A 10,536-nucleotide genomic window follows, 5' to 3' on the forward strand; every position below is an offset into this window, starting at 1 on the left:
CCTGCCCATTCCCTAGTCCACATTGCTCAGCATCATCTCTTCCTTTCTCTAACTCATATTCATTCTCAAACCTTTCTTATCCTACAACTATTACTCAATCTCCCCACCACTCCCCTTGCTGTGTTTGACCTCCTTGTTTTCCAGTCTCAGTTTAGTCTCCTCATCCCCCCTCTCCAGCTTCTTATTCCATATTGTTTGGCAGTGTCTGACACTCCTGCCAGCTTATGGCTGATTTCTGGAGCTCTCATAGGCCGATGCTCAGAACCGAACTAGTGAGTGCAGACTAGTGCATTAGTGAGCGCAGAATGCTTACAGGCTTTAGTGCAGGAGACAACATGCGTGCCAAAGATGAGTGCAAATAGCATGCTAATGTAGTCAAATGGATGTTAATGAGGTCATTTCCTATTCCTTCCCAATTCTCAGAGAACAGCACAGAAAACAAAGCCACCTTATCGCTAAAAAAATAATGCCAGCTCGGAGTAGGCATTAGGGTGTTTGAAGAGAGCATTTCTCATGATTCTTTCATTAAAACCTGCCAGTTTTTATATAATTTGAAAGCAGAAGGAAGCCCATGCAAGCCCCTAAGCACTGGTAGTAAGAGTGAATGTGTCCTCCTTTCTCTGGACAACAAAAAGAAGCAACACTGGGCCTTCAAGATTGGGATAATCAATGTTCTCCTTTATTGCGAACTTGACCCGACAGAAACACATATGTACATATAAAAACATTAAAAACATGGATATTTTTATAAAGAATTATTTCTAAGTACATTTTGAGGTTACCTCGATTTATTATTCTTTCTACTTCTTAGAAACCGGTTATCAATAGTCATCCTGTGCTCATGTGAAATTTATCTTTAAACGGTACAAAAGACATTCTATTTGTTATTTTGTAAATTTAAAGGTAGTAAGATTTTTCATTACAACATAGATAATAGAAGAACATTTCTTGTCCATCTTTTCTTTTCATTTTTCATTTTTATTTATTTTTTAATTTATCTTTTTATTTTATCATTATTTTTTAATTTTTCAATTTGATTTGATTTTTGATAACATAATCCCTCATGTACAAGTGTATTTAGAGACATTTAAATGTTGATTTGGAAAAGGAGTAATGTGAACTGTCTCATTGATATTAAATGGTAGGCCTTGTTCCGTATAATACTACCCTTAAATTTTCTGGAGCCATATGGTAACCCTAATTCCGAATGTGTGTGAGTCAGAGTAAACCCAAAAGTGAAAGCACACATTGGTGCCTGTTTCCCACGTTTAGATGTAAGCCTTCCACTTGTTCTCCTTTCTCCCTCTTTAACCTTACTTTCCTGCTTTCTACAGGGTTGTGACTTTCAATTTTGGAAAGAGGTAATTGATGATGCCTGGGGTGGGATATGATTTAATATCATTACTTCAAAGCGATTCCTTTATTATTAAAATTACACTGGCTTCCAATAAATGCAATGATTAGCATGCTCTAAACGCTAAAGTCACCCATAGAAACATGGGTGACTCTAGCATTTAGCATGTACTAAAAATGCTAGTGTACCTTAGTATACAGGGCCCTATGTGTATTTGCTTATGATATCATATATGGTCTATCTCCATCTTATATAAGGGGGCGTGTCAAGATGGCGCCGAGAGCGGACGTGTAGTGAGATCGCTCCAGCCAGTCCTGCTAGTTTTTTTTTTTTCATTGAGAAAAATGCCTCACTCAAAAAGAAAAGGAACAGTCCGGGTAGTTCCCCCACCTACCGGGACGTCCACGCCAGCGAGAACTGGTCTGGAGCGCTTCTTCCCCGCTCTTTCTCACACAGTAAGCGGGGTGGATTCCTTGGCGGGAGAATCGGGTGGAGCGGGACTCTCGCCAGAATGCGAAACATTTCTATCCCCCCTGCCGTTCTCGAAGATCCCTCCAGGCCCAGCGATTGGAGTGAGTCGGCAGGAGAAACCGACGGACACCGGAAGGGTGGAAGTTGGCGGTCCTAGTGGGGTGACTGACTCAACAATAACAGCTAAATCTGCTGGGAAAGAAACGGAGGTTAATCTGGGGACAATATGACTGAAATTGTTAGAAATGGAAAAAACCCTTCTAAATTCATCTGAAGAGGTAAAATCCCTAGGAAATAAGATTCAGGAATTGAAAGACTCTGTTGAAATTACTAAACAAGATTTCTCACAGAAAATTGAGAGTTTACAAAAAGAAGTGGAACAAACTAATGAATTTAAAGTTGCTGTGATAAAAGACAATGCAGATATTAGAAGAAAACTTGAAAATATTGAAAATCATAATAGAAGATTGAACCTGCGTTTGCTTAATTTCCCCAAATTATATGGGATGTCTCCCCAAGATTTATTTGCTAGATTCCTTAAAAAAAATTTAAAATATCCTCAAGAAGCGATTCCACCATTAGAAAAAATTTACTTTATACCTAATACGATAAGAAAAATAGAAGAGGTAACAAAGGTTCAATCTGGACATGAACTGGATGCTGGAAATATAACAGCGATTTTGGAACAGTCAATAGAAACTGCCACTGAAAGAGCGACTTTGTTGGTAACTTTTCTTTTTCAACAGGATTTAAATGCAGTAATGAGACTTTACTTTAAAACAACAGACCACAATTTTGGTGGAGAAAAAATATGGCTGTATCCAGATGTAACAAAAGTGACTCAACAAAAGCGAAAGCAGTTTCTTTCAATGAGGTTAAAAACAACGGAATTGGGAGGTTCCTTTTTGTTAGTGTATCCATGTAAATGTATTGTGAGGTTTAATAGTACTAAATATGTTTTTTATGTTCCAGATCAGCTTAAGTTGTTCCTAGATTCCAAACAACAATAGAGATAATAAATAGGATTGAGATTGCGGTGTCACTATTTTCCTTTAAATTTATTGAAATTGTTAAAGTAAAGGTATCTTCACTTATTCTAATCCCCCCAATTTTTGAGGTCTAAGGAAGCCATTGACGTATAATGTAAATGGAATATGTAAAATGTTTTCTTTTTTTTTTTTTTTTCTTTGGCTGTTTTTCACTTAACAGTGTATTTCTGTTTAAGTTTAATATAAACTAATAAAAATTATGAATAATCTCCATCTTATATGCAGAATCTTATTGAATTACTAGGAAGCAATTACTAGGCTTCCTAGTTCTCCATTTCCCAAATTGTAAAAAGATATGATAGAAAAAATTCCACAATGCTGGTTTCTCCTACCAATGTACTAAAAGATGAAATTCCTTTCCCAAATGATTAAGTCATATAAATGACTATCTGATATTTCGTAATCTATTAAAACCTTACTCGGTAGGTTTATCTCTCAGTGCCGAAGATAATTAATTTACTGGATAATCTTTAAGATTTGTCATTCTTGTTAATTCTACTGTATTATTCTCATTAATTGCATTGTATTATCACAAGATTTGAATGCATATTTAATGTAATGTAATCTGAACTTCTTGTCAATTAGTTTAATGTTTTAGGTAAGCCACTTTGAACCTGAACTTGCTCGGAATAAAGTGGGATACAAATGTCACAAATAAATAAATAAATATGGGTTACCCTGATTGCAGAGTCCTCAGCATGGTATCAGAATTGTAGGGGAACGTTTTGTGACGCTTCACTGTGTGGTGGATAAAAACAGTAAAATGACAGTGCTACCATTTAGACATAGCTCAGGGCCATGGCTCTGCTTAATTGGGCAGGGCAAGATCTATGAACTAATTCTAGTCTAAAAGTACACACAACAGTATGTCTTTGATGATACTCCATTGGGCATGGGAATAGAGTCTGTCTGCACATCTTTTTGTGTTTCTGAAATGTAGTCATCTTTCCATTTGTTCATTAACCCCTCCCTCCCTATCCCATACTTCAAATTCCACAGATATGCCCTCCTCCTTCCCAGAGCTGGAGGTGCTAAAGGCTTTTTACCATTTTGTAGTTATGGAGAAAATGTATAGTGCATCTGAATCCTAAAGACTTCAAGTTTTCACACTGTTTGCTTACTGTAGTTCTAGATTCTACAGAACAGATGTGATACTGTGTGTTAGAATGTTTCCCAATCTCACAATGCACCTTATTCCTGACCTGCACCACCCCTTCTATTCTAGTAATGAGACCCGCACACACACAGAACTCTGGTAATGCACCTCAGTCCTGCTCTGGAACACCCCTGCTATTCCAGTAGTGAGACCCCCCACACACAGAACTTTGCAAATGCACCTCAGTCCTGCCCTGCATCATCTTTGCTAATCTGTTGTCACATCCCAGGCTTTGGACAACCCGGCGCGAACTCTGGAACAATGTGAGCCCTTGGCCTACTGTCGTTGAGCGGCAGCAGGAGGCAAAACCCTCCAAGCAAGACTGGGCAGGATTCAGGATGCGCTTGGCGAGAGTCAGATACTGGAACAAGCTTGGCTTGACTGGGCTGGAGCCAAAAGCTGGAATGGACTTGGCTTGACTGGAGGGGAACCAGATACTGGAACAAGCTTGGCTTGACCTGGAACCAAATGCTGGAACAGACTTGGCTTGGATGGACTGGAACCAGATACTGGAACAGACTGGGCTTGGCTTCACTGGAACCGGATACTGGAACAAGCTTGGCTTGACTGGAGTGGAACCAAAGACTGGAATGGGCTGGGCTTGGCTTCACTGGAACAAGCTTGGCTTGACTGGAACAGGATTCAGGATACTCAGACAAGGCAGACACAAGCAGGGTAGGGCTGAAGCTAAGGACACACAGGGTAAAGACAGACAAGCAGGGACAAAACCAAAGCTGAAGGCTTGCAAGGCTGAGGTAAGCAGGAAGGGGACTGGAGCTAAAGACTACCAGGGTAAAGACAGACAAGCAGGGATAGAACCAAAGCTGAAGGCTTGCAGGGCTGAGGCAAGCAGAAAGGAAACTGAAGCTAAAGACTACCAGGGTAAAGACAGACAAGCAGGGTCAGAACCAAAGCTGAAGGCTTGCAAGGCAGAGACAAGCAGGACACAAAGCTAACCCACACAGACAAACAACTGAACAAGGCTAAAGCTAAGGTAGAAGGGACTAGAACAAGTAAGGCACAAACAAACAACAGAACTAAGGCTAAAGGCAAGGGTGCACCCAGGCACCACAATGAAGAAGACAAGACACAGAAGTGCACACAGACAAGAACAAGGCAACAAGGATCTAGGCAGAAGTGCTCACAAGCACACAGACTAACCTGGGGACCTTTGGCGTTGCAAAGGCCCAGAATGAAAGACAACCACTTCCTTATAACAGGACAAGACAGGAAATACACAGAACCCAAAGTGAGGCTTGAAACACAGAGGAAGTGGAAACCCTACAGGACAGAAACAGGAAAGACACACTGAACACCGAAGTGAGGCTTGGAACACACAGGAAGTAGAAACCCTACACTCTGAACACCGAAGTGAGACTTGGAACAAACAGGACAAACACAATAATGCAGATAGTAGCCAGCTCATGAGCTGACCAGCAGAATAAGGTGAGTCAAAAGAGGGGTCACGGCCACAGTCATGACATCTGTAGTGAATCCCCTTCCCGACTCTACCAATGCATCTCAGTCCCGCCTTACACCACCCCTGAATTTTCAGTACTGAGTCCCACTTACATGTAGCATCTATTTATCTAGAAATCTATCTATGTAGACATTTAGACACCTATCTAGTCATCTATCTATCTAGATATCTATCAATGTAGACATCTACTGACCAATATTCAGTGCTTCCTGCATTTAATGGTGTGACTGAAACGTCATCTTGAGGCTATGTTCTGCTTTCGAGCTACTACGATCTGTAATGTGCTTCCTCTGTGTATTTGATCCAAAGTTAATTATATGCAATTGCATAAAAAATTGAAAACAAACATTTTTATTTGATAAATTTTAGGTTAGTTTTACTTTTAACTCTTGCAGCTTCTTGTTCTGTTCTGAGTTTTCTTATTCTGTCAGCTGCCTTGAACCTCATGCTGGGACTAGCATGGTCTACAAATCTCAGATTTCATTAGATTATTGGATTATCTTTTGTTGTACTCTGCAGTGAACTGCAAGGTGCCATAATTAGTGGAATATATGTTACTATTATTGTATTATATTGTAAGACTAGGCCTGAAATTCTTGAGGTGCTTCATTTGAGGTTTGCCATAAATTTATGGGAGCCAAGGGCAAGGCCAGTAATACACGCGCGGAAAGCGCGGGGTACAAATGTAACTAAAATAACTAAAATAAATGTATATTTGTACTGAGCTGCAGCACTGGGGTGGTTTGGGACGAAGGACAACAAAAAGCTGCAGTTTGCAGTGAACCAACAAGTTCTGAAAGGCACCCAGACTCAAGGAACTGTCAGTGTTTTAAATCAGTTTGTCTCCACATCTATCTGTGAACAATTCTGTGGTCACATTAAATAATATGTTTCACGATGGCTTTACTTATTTTGGGTTTTAGGCATTTTGATTCTTTTCAAGATGTTTGACAGGACCCTAAGTTAATCGCTTTCAGTTTATTACATCTCTATTTTCTGCTGATTTGGCTATATTGTAATATATGGTAACATATATTAAATGTTTTTTCCTGGGGCTCTGGGGGGGCTGTTCCAGGGTGTTGGTGGATGCTGCTGGCTGGAAAAGGTTTAAAGTTTAGTTTGGGAATTGTTAATGGAGTTAGCTGAAGAAAGTGTGAGATGTTTCTTAAATGTGGTTTTATTTTTCAAGGAATAAACCATGATTAAGTGGGGATTGTACTATAAAATGTTCCTTGCTGTTTTGGGTACAAGTCAGGTTAAAATTGACTTTGAAATTCTCTGTATAGGAAGTTTTGCATTTACTTCTATGGGGGAGGGAGATTCTAAACAGATCAGAGGAAAAAAAACCAGTCTTTAGCTGACAAGCTGATTGGTTGAGTGATGTCAGGTGGTCCTCTAGTGGGGGTGAGTTGCCAGGGAGACTGCTGAGTGAACTGAAGACCAGAGAAGCAGTGTTGCCAGGTGGGCGGTTTTACCGCCCAATTGGGCGGTTTTCCGCGACCCGTCGCGGGAAATTTTTGCCCCGCGGCAGGTTGCAGTTTTTTGGGCTTCTTTTTTTTCTTTTGGGTGGTTTTCAGGTGATTTTTTCGGCCACGGGGGGCAGGGTTAGTGACGTTTTGGGCGGGGTTAGTGACGTTCTGGGCGGGGCCGATGACGAGGGAGGCGGGGCCGGTGACGGCAGGGGCGGGGTTGATGACGGCGGGGGTGGGGTTGATGACGGCGGGGGTGGGGGTGATGACGCGGGGGTGGGGGTGTCAGGGGCGGGGTTTGAGTTTGGGCGGGTTTTGGGCTGGATTTAGGCTGGTTTGGGTGGGAAAAAAATTTTCCACCTCGCAACCTTGCAGAGAAGGGAAGTCTGGGAAAGAAAAACCGTATGGTGTGTGTCTGTGTAAAGTAAGAGGAATAAAAGTATATTTTATGAGTTTAAAGTGAAATAAGTGGCATTGAAAAAGGGTACTTTGATATTGAAAGTGAGGTGAGTGAATGTTCCAATATAGCCCTGAATTTCCAGAGATAAGTGATTTACCATTTTAGAGTCTTTGATTTGTGGTGGGAATTGTACTTCATGAGAAAGCCTATAAGGGTGTCAGGAAAAAGTGTGGAAGGATTTTAAGTGTGACACAGGAGAAGGACTGAGAGGTGAATCTGTTATTTGGAGAAAATTGCTAGCAGGCAGTGTCTGTGTGGAAGGTGTGTTTTGTGCATATGTTCTGAGTTCAGTACAAGGTTTGTCAGGTGGCAGATTAAGCCCTGCTTTTGGATGAGAGTGCTGTATTCTCCAGATTGATCTGATAGCTGTGCAGGGAAATGTTATGTTTATATGTGAAGTCTATGAGATGCAATGTTGAATCACCATTTGAATATGGAATGGGTTACTGTGTGAGATCTCTGAATGCAGTGTGAAGCCTGCTGGATTTTAGAACAGGGAATGAACAGTGAGAAATAGGTTTTGTACTGAGAAAACATTTAACTTATTTTATTTCAATTAGAGAGTGTGGCCACAGTATTGAGAACTGATTAATTGTCACCAGAGTGGAGTCCGTTCCTGGACAAGCAGGGAGTTTTAAGGGCTTTGCCTCCATTTATTTTCTTTATAAGTGAGGTTTAGGGAGAAGAGATCGGTGAATTATCCTCTGAAAGGTTCCAGCTGAGCTCCAACGCAAGAAAGACCTCACCTAAATAAATTCAAACACAGCTAAGTGACATTTGCAAAGGGTGTTGGAGGACATATCATTTTTTTTGTTGGTTCACAACATTTTAGGGGAAAACTAAAGAACAGAACAACATCAAATATAAAAAATCCATGTTTTCCTGACTTGCCTAAGTGCTCTGGGTTCAAGTGAGATCCTTGCACAAACATCCATAAAACCTATAAAGACTCAAATTCTGACATCAATAGCAAGGAAAGAGTATTACAACAAATATCTGATTTTGATTATAAGACAATTTAAATATTTATCTGAAAAGGTTCTTTTCTGCCTTTTTAGGTGAAACAGAAAACGTTAAGGGTATACATGTACAACTACATTTGAATGTTGAATATGTTATTGCAGTTCTATTATGCCACACACTAATTGTGAATTTGAGTTTATTTGAATGAACATTTTTTTGCATTTGTATTCAATAAAGACAAAGATAATTTGCAAATCTGAAGGTGCGGTTCTTCCAGTTCAGGAACAAATCCTAAATTTAGCTTCTTTTCCTCCTTTATTCTTTGAGAGTAAAGGACGAGGTTAGTTTATTTGTTCCACTCCCTCGGCTGTGAGTGTGTGTTCCCTGGATATTCACCATGACTACAAACATCAGGTATCTGGGAGCACATCACTACAGTCCAGCCGAGAGGGGTGGTAACAATATAACCATTTATTTTGCAACTCTCCCTAACTGGAAGGAGGTTTTTCAAAAAAACATTTCTCATTTAAGAGAGTCCCTGTCCTGCTGGTTTTTGGTTATAATAGTCTGGTAAAAGGTCCACTTTGTTTGCTATTGCTTAGAGACAGAAGAAACCCAGGGGAGAGAAACACTGGGGAAATGGGGTGGTGGAGGGGGGAGAAACCACAGGGGAGGACAGAGAGCCACAAGTAGAGGAACAGAAGAATGGAAGCAGAGGACAGGAAGAGAAGGTCAGAGGATGGTCAAAAGGGAGGGAGGGGCAAGACAGGCACCTTCATATTTGTCCAGTGTGCATTTGAGATGATGATCATGTATGCTAGATGTGATAGATGCCTGGTGAGAGGCATCAACAGCCAAGAAGTGAGAAGAGAGTCATACTGGAAACCATCAGTGAGAGCTGAGAGGAAGGGAGATGCTATGAGCACTGATACTGGCCCAGGTATAGAAATGGACTGGACTGGGCAGCCATAAACCTTGCACCAGCCTTGTGGGGTTGGTTCCAACAATGGAAATTTTATAATAAAGAGATTTGTTTAGAGAAGGAAGATGAAACAGAGATATTTTTTTGGAAAAATAGGACTATTTTAATCAAAGAGTGTAGATATCTCAAACCACTGAGAACTTAATGACTGTTCTGATTCAGAATGGATATTGTTCTCTCATCACACCATTCATATACCTGGCAGTATGACCCTGGTCACAGGGAACATCACTGGACCCTGTTGGCTGGAGGGCTGTGATCTCTCGGCGCTGCTGTGGTTTATTTGTAGGGATCAATGAATAATGGCAGTCATATTCCCTCTGCTGGGTCACCTAGATGGGGGGGCACCCAGCCTCATCTCTGGGAGTTATTTTGATATTTAGAGTATACTGTGTACTCTGTCGAGCTGATTGATATCACTTATTTTATTTATTTTATTTTTGTTACATTTGTACCCCGCGCTTTTCCACTCATGGCAGGCTCAATGCGGCTTAGGGTGAAGTCACTCGTTTGTTCCAACTAACCAGGAGCTATGTACTTACCTGAGACAGATCTCTCTAGAAAAGCAATTTTTAAGTACAGGTACTGTAGCCAAATGTTTTTCAGACAACCTGGCCACAGTCACTGGCTGAGTAATGAGCCATGAAAATAACAATGCTGAACAACATTAGTTAAAAAAAATTAGATTTTGTTTAATTTACATACTTAACAAACTCAGACAAAATATTCTATAATATTACAAAATAAATATATTTTAACAGTCTCTATTACTAAGAATTCAATGATCACTAAGAATCACGTGCTTAGGTGCAGTGAAGGTGTAGTGATACTAGGATGCCAGGAAGATGATGCAGGTATTGAGAAGGCTTGAAGGCCAGGAAGCTGTGTGGATCCCAGTGCAGGCCCATGAGCTCTGAAACCTGCCGTGTAGTGATGTTATGCGGATGCAAATTAGTTTGAACTTATACACAATGATAGACTTTAGAAGTCCAACATTGTGTAGCAGGAGTAGAGGAGTAGCCTAGTGGTTAGTGCAGTGGGCTTTGATACTGGTAAACTGGATTCAATTTCAACTCAGCTCCTTGTGACTCTGGGCAAGTCACTTGGGGTCCTTTTATTAAAGTGTGCTGAAAAATGGCCTGCGCTGGTATA

This window comes from Microcaecilia unicolor, chromosome 8, assembly GCF_901765095.1.
Source record: "Microcaecilia unicolor chromosome 8, aMicUni1.1, whole genome shotgun sequence".
NCBI lineage: Eukaryota > Metazoa > Chordata > Amphibia > Gymnophiona > Siphonopidae > Microcaecilia > Microcaecilia unicolor.